This window comes from Phocoena sinus, chromosome 12, assembly GCF_008692025.1.
Source record: "Phocoena sinus isolate mPhoSin1 chromosome 12, mPhoSin1.pri, whole genome shotgun sequence".
Lineage (NCBI taxonomy): Eukaryota > Metazoa > Chordata > Mammalia > Artiodactyla > Phocoenidae > Phocoena > Phocoena sinus.
Genome location: NC_045774.1, coordinates 3,269,601 through 3,282,149, shown reverse-complemented (window position 1 = coordinate 3,282,149; position 12,549 = coordinate 3,269,601). Strand labels below are relative to the sequence as shown.

The window sequence follows — 12,549 nt, the reverse complement described above, 5'->3', positions numbered from 1 at the left end:
AGATATATGATTTGCAAATATTTTGTCCCATTCTGTGGGCTGCCTTTTCACTCTTTTTTATTGTACCCCAAATTAAAAGTTTTAAATTTTGATGAAGTCCAAGTTATCCCTTTCTTTTTGTCATTGTTGTCCATGCTTTTGGTGTCATGCCCAGGAAATCACTGTAAATCCAATGTCATAGAGCTCTTCTCCTTTATTTTTTCTTAAGAGTTTTATAGTTTTAGCTCGTATGTTTAGGTATTTGGTCAACTTTGAGTTAATTTCTTTGAAAATGTAAAATATGGCACAAATTTACTTGTCACCCTTGCACACGGGCCATGCTCACCTTCTCTGTATAGTTCCAATTTTAGTACATGTCCTGACAAACCAAGCACTGAAAGTAAACCCTTGGAGGAAATTCCTTTACACAAATGTATGAAAGTAAGCCCGTCTGTGCTACACTTACAGTAATAAGTGTTCTCGCTCTCTGTCTTGGGGATTCAGCATATTTATCCCGGGTCCGCCAGATGCTTTAACCGCCACTGCTCAGGCCCAGCTCCGCCTCCCACGTGCTCAGCGAAGCTCTTCCTTAAGGTTCTCACCCTGACTCTCACACATTCTATAATCATTCTCCGTGCGTGGCCAGCGTCTTTCCCACTCTCAATGCCAAGCCAGTGGGGTCACAGCAAGATTTTTAGGTCCTGCTGTGAATTTTCCATAATTTTCAGATGGAAGCTGTGATAAGGACATATTTCTAAGAATTGAGACATTGATTTAAACAAGGGAGGTTGGACTGAAAGCCTTACATTGAGAGTCTAGCCCCTCAGGTACTTTCCCCCATCCCTAGAAGAAACAGAGGATTTATTCTTGGGACAAACTAAACCAGAGAGACTCTAAACTCAGACACACTGACTGGATAGAGGACTCAGAACACTGTACATGCAGGAGGGCAGAGCGGAAGCTCTAGACTGACAGGAACACAGGGAGAGTCAGCATTTCAGTGTTTACCTTCAGTAAGGGGCCCACCACTGCCCCAGCTGCCTCCCCCCATCCTGCTGCTGGAGTGCACGCTTCCAGGGGTATCCTCCTGCCCCACCCCTGCCCCGACAAGACACGGGAACACTTTTCCCTGAAGAAACCGAACGGTACCAAGGAAAAGACCTACACGTTCTGACGTTTGTGAGGGTGTCCCTAGGCAGTCACTCTACAGCAAGCTCACCAGACCAAAATCGCTGACTCTCCTCCCCACTTCGCTGGAGCTTCCTGTTGGCTTTTCGCGCCTCACTCTTCAGTAGGAAAGGATGATGAAGGATAATATGATAATCAAGGAAAGCTTCCAACACAGAAGACTGAGGCTAAAATAATAAACAGTTTAAAGAACCTCGGAAAGAGACCACACAGGGAGGAAAATAGTTAACACTATAATATTCTCAGAGAGAGAAGAAAATATATTACATTCATGGTAAAAAGAATGCTATAAAAGGAACAACTAGAGAAGAGAGTTTTTAAAAATAGAATATTAAAAATGGTACAAATCAGTGGAGAATTTCAGGGATAAAACTGAAGAACTCTCTCAGAAAGTAGAGCAAAAATACAAAAATAGCGAAAGAAGAGAAAAGATAAGAAAATATAAGGATTCATTCAACACAGAAAGAACAACAACAGAAGAAATTATCAAAGAAATAATACAGGAAAATAACCGAGGGCTGAAGCATACAAGTCTCTGTACTGTATGGTACATCACATGCCTGGAACAATAAATTTAAAGAGACCAAGACACATCATTGTGAAATTTATTATCAGTGGAGATCCAGAACAGAGCCCAAGAGCTCCCAGAGAAGGAAAGGGGCCACAAACAAAGGAAAGGGAGGGAGAATGGTGTTCTCTTCCTCAAGAACATTACTGGACACTAGAAGACAGGGGAGTGAAGTGTCCAGAGCTCAGATGAAAAAGGAGTTTCAACCTGGAATTCTGTATCCATTGAAAATATCATGGAGGGAGGAAAAAAGGTATCTTTAGACATACACAGTCTCAAAACGTTTATCTCCCAGGTACCCTTGGTCAGAATGTCACTAGACGATGGGATCTGACAAAGTGAGGGAGCACACCAAGGAAAAGAGAAACACGAGACAGTGGGAGCTCCCAAGGTCTGTCCCAGGTTGATGATGATAGGGGCTCCCAGGGCAGCAGGCGTGCAACACATGTAGCCCTTCCGGTGGGTCAGAGCTAAAGGTGGTGGGGGAGTGCTCCAAGGGAAAAGACCACCGAGCTAGTACCGTGCTTTAAACATGTTTGGAATAAATTTGGAAACTGTATTGTTAGCTGTGACAAATCTGTTAGAGCATCTGGAAAAAAAAAAAATCCAAACTAAGATATAGCTAAAACACAAAGCACCCATAAAACAAGATTAACACTAATTGAAGGGAAAATAAAAGTGATGCAAGAGAAGAAACGGAATCCAGGTACCCTATTGGGCTCAGGCATGAGGAATATTTACATGGACCAAATAACGCAAATGCCACCACGTTAGCCAATAACTGAGATCTCAACACACTGAGTTCATGAGGGTGCATGGCGGGAGTGAGTGTCAGGAGAGTTAATCCTCACTTCCATCACAGAAAATCAGTAGATGACATGATGTGACTGGTTAGAGGTAGGGAGTTGTAATACAATTTTAGGATGAATAAATGCAAGTCCAGTCTCAAGAAACGGAAGACTGTCACTACCAACCTTCTGCTCTGGCCAGGCCACTTATGCAGTATCGTTCTCAGTTCCAAGGTCTAAGGAGGTCACTGGTTGTGTTTATGCAGCGTCTTGAAATTGGCAAAGAGCAATCACATGGAGAGTATGGGTATCTGTAACTACAGACCTTCCTTAACTTACAAAGGGGCCACGTCCTGATAAGCCCATCATCATCTGACAATACCATTAAGTTGAGAATATATTTAATACACCTAACCCACCGAACATCGTGGCTTAGCCAGGCCTGCCTTAAATGTACTCAGAACACCTACATTAGCCTGCAGTCGGACAAAATCACCTAACACAAGGCCTATTTTATAGTAAGTGTTGAATATCTCATGTCATTTATTGAATACTGTACTGAAAGTGAAAAACAGAATGGTTGTTAAGTGTACTGGTTGTTTACCCTCATGATCTCGGGGCTGACTGGGAGCTGCAGCTCACTGACACTGCCCAGCATCATGACAGAAGATGATACCACATGTCACTAGCCTGGAAAAGATGAAAATTCAAAATTCGGAGTACTGTTTCTACTGAATGCGTATTGCTTTCACATGACTGTAAAGTTGAAAAATGGTAAGCCAAACCATCGTCATGTGGGGACAGTCTGTAGTCTTAAAAATTTAGAACAGGGGCTTCCCTGGTGGCGCAGTGGTTGAGAGTCCACCTGCCGATGCAGGGGACACGGGTTCGTGCCCCGGTCCAGGAGGATCCCACATGCCGTGGAGCACCTAAGCCCGTGAGCCATGGCCGCTGAGCCTGCGCGTCCGGAGCCTGTGCTCTGCAACGGGAGAGGCCACAACAGTGAGAGGCCCGCGTATCGCAAAAAAAAAAAAAATTTAGAACATCATACAGAACAGCAATACATTAGACATTTTTAAATGTAGAGGATTAAAAAAAGTTAAATGGAGAGAGAGACTGACTCATTATAAAGGACTTTCTAATTCAAATTGAGATATTCAAAAATAAAATGGGTTGCCTTGCACTGTCGGGATTAGAAGTGGGCCCCTGTCGGGGGGAACAGGGGGGCAAAGTCATACGGCTTTTCTGCCCTGTTGGCTGAGACCAAGTTCTAGTGTGAAGGGTTTATGATTTAATGCATTTTATCACTTCCTCTGAACCTTGAGCTAGAAAGTACACTTCAAAAATATTTGATTTAAGTGGTTGGTGAGAAATGATTTCATCCCCAATCCAATTCATTACTTCTTAACTTGAAAACACTGTATTGCTTTTTATGTGCTTCCAAGTAAATGATACCTTGGGGCGTGAATTAAAACCCAAGAGAATTTTCTAGGAATGGTAGATCTGAACTTCTCAACTGCTCTGGAGAGGCTTTTTTGTCACCCTTCATTCCTGCCCTTACTCTAAATGCCACTTACACACTGACATCGTAAGTGGTTCCAGACACCGTCAGTGGTCCACAGTGAATTAACAAGCCATAGAATCCAGATGCTTTTTCCGGTAAACAGCTTCTTTGCAGGAAAAATAAACAGAACAAGAAGGACATTCACTGACCTCCTCTACCACATTCATTCACACACTTCACACCCAGTAAGCATGCGAGCCCCATTTGTAGATCCACTGGTCCACAAATATCACCCATCTCATACATTTTTGCACTCCTTCTTTTAATTAATTCACTGATTGTTTTAAATAACATACAGCGAGTAGAGTCTATACAAAAAGATACTAATATATAAATTAAGAGAGGCTGAGACTAATAAAATTACTAAAGCCGTTAAAAATTTCCTCTGAGGACTACTGAGTACAATCTCGTCACGTCAAGCTACCAATTGTTGGTGCTTAAATTACAGTTCTCGTGGCATTACACTCCTTCTAAACCTAGGGATTCCAAGGTGATTTCTTACATGCGTGTTAAACCACAAATTTATATATTTCATCAAATATATTTCCCCGCAATGTTTTGAGTGGTAAGGAATTATTCACATGATTACGTCAGGTAATTCTACCAGATTAACCTCATCTTGAGATTGGATGAACTTTATGGAAATCTATTTCCAAGGCATGTCCAGTGCTGTGATATAAAGCAAATATGATGGGTTCCTTGCTACATTTACCCATTTACCATTATCTGTGGCTCCCTTCGACCTAATCCTGCCCCACTGGTTTATAACTATGACACAAGTGTTAGAGGGTTCATTTTTACTCATATTCATGCCAGAACAATACCAGGTAAGGTAAGACACCTGCAAAGTCTGGTATACACAAAGTTCAGGGTCTCTACTTCTGCTGAGCTGATAAATCAGTTCACATCATGTCACACCTCCACAGGTAAAACAATGTGGCCCGCCGACCTTATGAATCCTTTCATGAAATTTGTTCCAAAATAAATAAATCTATATTTTCCACCCAGAAGCTTAATTTGGACAGCATTTTTGCTTGAATTCGACACAATAATTCCTCTCAATCCAATATAAACAAAACGTGAACACAGCCCCATCACCCTCTGCTTTAGACAATAACGTGAATGCTTAGCCCTCCACCACCTATCTGCAGTTACATACAATCCAGCCGGGGCCGGGGATAAATACACAGCTATGACTTCAAAGCAGACGTGGCCAGAGCCACCATCACATGGGCTGTGGTGGTTCAGCGGAGGTGAGTGTCCCCAGCAAGTGAGGCTGTGGAACTCTGACCTGGACGGCAATCACAATTCCTGAGATTCACTCTAGACAAACCCCAATTTCTCCTTTGTCCGCCTCTCCCCTTGCTTTCTCTCTCCTTTGCTTTCTCAGGAGATGGGGGTGAGTGCTTACTATCTAGTATGTAAAGATCTCTGAGTCCTTTCATTTATGGCACGACATATCCTGCAAAAGAGTGAGCATTCATTGTTCTCTTCCCCATGAAATTCCACTCGCTCACACTCAGTGGAGGGATTTGCTCACCAAGGCACAGGTGGAAACAGCGCAGCTGGAAATCCAAGGTGTGTCCCTCACCCTCCAAAGCCCCCGGTGGGCTGTGCAGATTCTGAATCCCCCAGTGATCAAAATACAGCATATTTTGCTATTGTTGTTAACAATTCCATACGTTAAATTCTATATTTCAGAAACAGCAGGGAAATGAGTACATGACTTCAAGCCTCTTCCAGAGAAGTAAGGTAGGACCTGAATTTTAACTATCTTATTTTGAGCTTTGTTTACGACACGAATGCTGTTTCTGATTAGCTGCCTCAAATTGATTACTTAAACATTTTTAAGCCCGTTTTGAAGGTGTATGAACAAACAAGGGATAAAATAAGGGTCTCATTATTTTTTTATTTTCCCTTGGAGGTCAGTCTGGGAATTTTATTCAGATAATAAAATTCCTCTGAGAGATGCTGAAAAATAAAGAAACTTTATTTCACTGAGAAATGCATGCCGTAAACTATGTAAAAGCTATTCCAGAATCAGGACTATTCAGGTTTCTCCGTGTATGCTACAGGCTTAAAGTTTGTAGCATGTAGTTAGTTCATCAAAAATAAAAGTTTGAAGATTATTCAGCAAACCACTACATATAGAATATAACCTTCATTGTGTGCATACACAGGGTCACACTAGGAAGACGCTGGCAGACTTCCCCATATACTCACTATGCAAAATTGGAGTTTTATTTAAACTCATAGCATTATGATGTTGGAATTGAAAAAGACACTAGAAGTCTCTAAGTCTAATATCCCAGGGGCTCAGATTTTTCATCTATAAAATGAGCTAATGAAATCTTTCCTGCTCTCCTCAGGGCCATTTTGAGACCAAGACTGTCACAGATGTGAAAAGTATGGCGAGAAAATTAGAAGAGTTATACAAATGCAAAATTAAATTATTATTCCTATTACCATCACTCTGATAGACAAACAGGTAAAGAACTAGACCGTTAGAAAAAGACTAGCTAAAAATCAGGCTTGTAATCTTGTCTTTACAAACCTGATATAGTAGTGTTTCTTTCTGATATCTTCATGAGATCCATCTAGTCATTTAGCCTTTGAATATGCCAAGTGTAATTTCAAAGTTTCTTTTATCACGTCTACCAGGTCCTTACAATTCCTCTAAGCTATACTTACAAGGGAAATTAACGGAAGTCTGTTCAAATGTCCACATTTACTGGGAAACGGCTACAATCAAATGAGGTTTACTTGTACTACCAGTAATTAGGTAGAAGGAAAGGCAGAGTGAAAACAACAGGGCGCAGTCAAGCAGGTTAAACACTTGAAGTCAGGACACTGCTGATCAGTCACGGAGACCACGTCAGATTCCAGGGTCGCCTTTCTCAACACAGCAGATGCAGGTTCCCTCTTCAGGGACGGAGGAGACCGAGCCGTCGCAGGTTGTTCATTTAAGATCATTTCCTGTGGCATCCACGAGACTCGTGCAGTCAGGTGTGGCGTGAGGAACTGGTTACAGTTTACCCTAAAGCGTGCAGCTGCTTCTCAACGCTCGTTCTTCTTAAGGTTGCCATTGCTTTTCAGTAGTTACAGGAAAAACCAACCATGTTTACTTATCCCTTCCTCTTAGTGTCTGACTGAAGGCATCCCCTGCCACCACCCTTCCGCCTCCACGCTCTTCTTTAGTTGCTTCCCATACAGACACACTCTTTCTGCCACAACTGACCACCAACATGTGTCTGGTGTGTCATCTGCAGCTCCATGTCATCGTCTGCAAAATTCAATGTGGCAGTTTCTCTGTCTGTCTGGTGAAGGACCTGGCTGTGAGCGCAATGGTTTTGAAGGATCCTGTCTACCTGGTACAAGCTACAGAAGTTGAGTTACATCAGCACACTCTGTCTTCTTCAGAGGCTCACACTCCCTGCTAAGAGAATATGGTCTTACGAATAACAGCTCTATTTCTACTTGATTTAATATAGACAAGTATATAATATATATATTTTTTTAAGAGAATGTTTTTAATTTATTTATTTTATTTATTTTATTTTTGGTTGTGTTGTGTTTTTGTTGGCTTCTCTTGTTGTGGAGCACGGGTTCTAGGCATGCCGGCTTTAGGAGTTGTGGCACGTGGGCTCGGTAGTTGTGGCCTGCAGGCTCTAGAGCGCAGGCTCAGTAGTTGTGGCGCATGGGCTTAGCTGCTCCGCGGCATGTGGGATCTTCCCAGACCAGGGCTTGATCCCGTGTCCCCTGCACTGGCAGGCGGATTCTTAACCTCTGTGCCACCAGGGAAGCCCCAAGTATATAATATATTGTGTTTCAGTACACATGCAAGGCAGGGGAAGGAAGAACCAAGGAGTCACATCATTTACAGGACAAATTTCCAGGGTTTCAATGAACAAAGGCAACTCATCCCACAAGAATGTTCACGCCCTGCAACATTCCAGCCCTTGGAGGGAAAGAGGGAGGAAGATAAAGGAAGTCCAGCAATCCTCTATTCCCTGAAGCAATCAAATATATAAATTGATAAATATTTTATAGAACTGGAGAACACTACCATGTTGGGGGAAAAAAATGAGGAAACAAAGAACTTTTTTCCTGGGGAAAAGAATGATCCTCAACAGTTAGATGAAAATATTCAAAATTTTACATTGGTGATAAGCAAGATAAATGAGTTCCCAGATAATATAAGTTAAGCATTGTCAGCAAAAACTTGAAGCGATGACCACAGAGCTAAGCATGGGGAGAGAGGTGGCGGGTGGGGTGTTGCAAAAGCCCAGTGGTTGCAAGTTAGAAGGACTCTGGGCCAGTAATCTTTGCTGATTTGCTTGTAAGAGCGGGGCTGGGGGCATCCAGTGGTTAGATCCCACACAGCCTGAGAGTCAGCTTCCCTGGGCAAACCCGGCCCTCCCGACATCAGGGCATAGGCTAGCACAGGACATCCCCTGCTGAGCTGAACACACAGCACAGTATTTTATAAGCACAGTTGCCTATGAAAGGAAAACAAGCTGAAACTCCCCTTTGGGAAAAGCGCTCCACTTCATTCGTGACCAAACTGGAGATTACAGAGAAGCCCAAACGTGCTCCAAACCAACAAAACAGAAAGCACCCCAAGGACAGATGGGCAAGTCTAGTGAGAATAAAATGTGATACACCACTGTGTCAATAGATAGCCCGAGGGAAAGGGTTCTTCTGAGGGCACAGGAGGAGAGAGCGCTGAGGCATGTCTGCGCTTCCATCCACCCTGCCTCCGGGCCAGGGTCTGCGTTGTGGGCCACGCGCTGGACAGGAAACGCTTCCCCAGCTGTGATGACGACACACTGGACCCCACCATGCATGAGCTGAGGGCTGACCTCAGACACAAGCACTGACCGCAGGAGACCAGTGACTAATACAGAGGAGAGTTCTTGAGAATTGACACTAGTTTCCTCCTCCAAACCACGTACTAATGGCACAGCCAAATTTTACTTACCTTTGTGTCATGATTCCATCTCAGGAGCTCACATCAGAGGTCAGCACACAGAGCTTGTCAGAGAACCCAGACCACCCCCGGTGAATCGTGTGCAACTCATGCCTGCTGAAGACGAGGGGCCTTTCCAGGGGCCCAGGGATGTTCTACAAAAGACAATTCTCCACGCCTATATTCCTCTTCCTTCCTCTCCCTGAACCGAGTTCAGGGTCCAGGAAGGAATCACTACAAGAAAGCCGGCCCCTAACTGACAGATAGCCCTGGGAGTGTCTCCTGAGTGGGCCAGCTCACTGGTTATTTTCCTAAGGCTGAAGCCACAGTGGTACACTCAAGAATCCAAAATGTTTATGGAAATTTGAAGGGAACAGATAGGAGGAAGAGGGCCAGGAGATCGAAAATTATAAAAGAAATGAATAAATCATTTGCTTTCTTGTCCAGTCACTTGATCACTGCAAGGAAAAATCTTAGTCTGTTTGTTTATTTAATGAAACAGAACCTGAATAATCCATGTTTCCAAAGAAAAATGAAGACATTTTATTTTGTCCAGCTGCTTTTCATCTTATGCTGCTGAAAAGACCAAAATTCAAAGCTGCTTTGTACGTCTGCAAAAATGAGATGAGGGGCGAGAAAAAACCGAAAGGGATTTTTTTCTTCTCAGACAACTAGGCCTTAGTCTTCAGCAGAAAACTAGGCAAAAATCCAACAGTTCGAGGAATCCCCGCCTACCCCTAACACATACATTTTTCAGGGGATAAGACAGTGATGAGATAGGGCAGTTCCCAGGAACACTGCTTGGGCAGGGTTTCTTCTGATGCCCAGCACCCAGAAATAAAGGTTATCCCCTAGCGGAGCCTCCGAGAGCCCTCAGAGCAGCCGGCACTCTTTCGTGCTTGCTTCCCGTCAGAGTCCACACCATCACTTTCACTTTATCCAGCTATTCTTCTAAGCACCTTTGGAGCAGCTGCTGGGGCACAAGAAGAAACTCACAGATCTACACACGTGCCGGGAGAAGAGGGCACAAACGTAAGCTGGGTTCACCCCTCCCTTCAGAGGTGATGTGTGGGTGCCTGGCACTGACCCAGCACAAAGATTAGCTTTCCTGCTTCCACTTGGAGTTTGCCAGAAACAATACACATTTTGAGAAATGTGATGGTTTGAAGACAAAGAATCCATTCACAATTCCAACACACCAGTTTTCACCATGCAAAAAAACTGCCCCCAAGATGGTAATATGATAATGACTATGAGAACACTGGAAAAGTTGGAACGGTAAAAAAAAAGAGGGATGTTGCAATGATAACATATTTAGGCAAAAATGCATTTTAAGCCATCCAAAGTGCAGGTAAGATACATCAAACTGTAAAATACCCTGGAATAAAAACAGAGAACGGTGGCCTTGACCTGGGAGAGGCTGTGTGCAACATCTAAAGGCAATGACATCCCCGAAGGAGACTTAGACCACTTTTTAGACCAAACAGATCAACATCTGTGGGGCGTGACTGGTCTCTGATTCCTTAGTTTTTGAGACTCTGCTTTCTTTATTGCCTAATTTATATTATGTAAGAGTTATAAACATTTATCATAAAAGATGAAGACCTGTCATCTGGAATGAAGCTAATTAAAGAGAGATCAGGAAAAAATGGATGTATTTAAAGCTTTCCAGTGAAAATTTAATTTCAGTAAAACTGAATATCAACCTTCTTCAGATGGAAAATACCCAAAATATAATCGATTTTTTCCATCCTGATTTTACCTTCTAACTTACAGACGTGAAGAGATAAAACATTATAATATTTGGATAAATTACTTAAAGCAGGCTTTTCAAATATGGAGAGTTGGAAATCTATTTTTAAAAAAGGATTGTGTTAGGAGACAAAGATACTAACAAAATAATAAATAATCACCACCTGCTCCTACCACTGGGGGGCAGTAACCCAATACTCACTTAATTGGGGTACTCAATGGATAACCGTGGCGCCCAGCCACATGGGTCCAAAGTTCCTGGTGATCACTGTATTAACGGAATCAGAGTCTTAATAAACCTCTGATTTAAGCAGTTCAAAACCATATGCTCAGCAAGGTCTACAGTGGTGAGTCCCTCAGAGGCGGGCATTTTGAAGAAATTGTAAAGGGGAGAGCAAATATTGAAAGTGTTCATATCTGTTCTCAGATATCCATACCTGCAGTGGACTATCAGGCAGAAAAAAGTCTGAAGTTATTTTAAGGGCAAACCAGAGCAGCTTCAGGCTTCCAGATAACATCACAAGCTAGAGACTGTGGGGCAACTTCTGTTGTTTGTGATAGAATGATCTATACAGTCAAGCTGTGCTTTGAAGGCAACTGATACACATATATATATATATCTTATCATGTGTGTATATTTTCAATAAATATGACACCTGTATACGTTTTTTGAAAAAATTATTAGAAGATGCACTCCAATTAAAAGATGACCAAAAAAAAAAAAAAAAAAAAAAAAACCCAAGCCCACTCAAAACTCAAGACTGGGTTAAAAAAAAAAAAAAAAAAAAAAAAGGTAGGGAATCCTGAGACCAAGCAAAGACAAAGCTGAATGGAAATCACTCCTTTTTAGCACCTGCACAGCCCTCCTCTATTTCTACCAGAGTGTTCCACTTATTCTACAAGGCTAAACCCAAAAACCACATTTGCTCTGAAGTCCTTCTGTATTCTCAGGTCCCCCTGTCAAATACATCACTTCCTCTGACCCCAGAGCGTCTTCTGCATTATCCGAACTATAGCATGTGCACAAAAACGTGAGCAAATAATTCAGAACTCATGTGCTCAAGCCAGCGACACAACACCACCACGCTCCAGAAACTGCTGGGGTCCTCTCCTTATGTCCCCGCATCCCCAGATGGAACCATCATCCTGTGGATCCTGGAGACGTGACAGAGAACATGACAGGCAAAACTCAGCCCCTGGGAGAGACAGACAGTAAGGAATAGAGCCAAGCAGGCAGGATGTCATATGGCGGCAGGTGCTATGGAGGAGAGCCATGCTGGGAAGGGGCTTGCAGCGCTAGGGGAGGGATCTGGACCCTCCTTCGCCAAGTGGGCATTTGAGCAGAGATGAAGGGATTGAAGGAGGGAGCCTCGTGAATATTTGTGGAAGAGGGTGCAGGGCAGAAGTATCAGGTGTAAGGTCCTGAGGCCAGAGTTTGCCTGGGTGTTGGAGGAATAGCAAAGACCAGCCTGGCTGGAGGAGAATTAGCAGAGAGAAGAATGACTCCAGGGTTTGCATTAGTAAGTGGAAGAGTGGAAAAATGAACTGCTCCCATCAATAAGTATTAATTTTATAAAGAGAAAACCTAACAGTTACTTTAAAACAGTAACGGCGAACCAATAAAAATGTCACGTGGGATCAAAGTTTGAGTGTGCCTCAGGGATAATTCTCTAAGCTCTATGCAAGCTTTACTGGTCCAGGAAACACTGCAGAGCACTAAAATGCCCACCGTCTAAAGCCA

At 43.0% G+C, this 12,549-nt stretch overlaps 1 non-coding gene across 1 annotated transcript; it reads right to left on the bottom strand.

The window, feature by feature from the left end:
- Window positions 1–267: 267 nt before the first annotated feature.
- On the bottom strand, window positions 268–374 carry LOC116763833. The gene has a single exon (XR_004352647.1). It is a non-coding gene; the product is annotated as a U6 spliceosomal RNA (small nuclear RNA).
- Window positions 375–12,549: the final 12,175 nt, after the last annotated feature.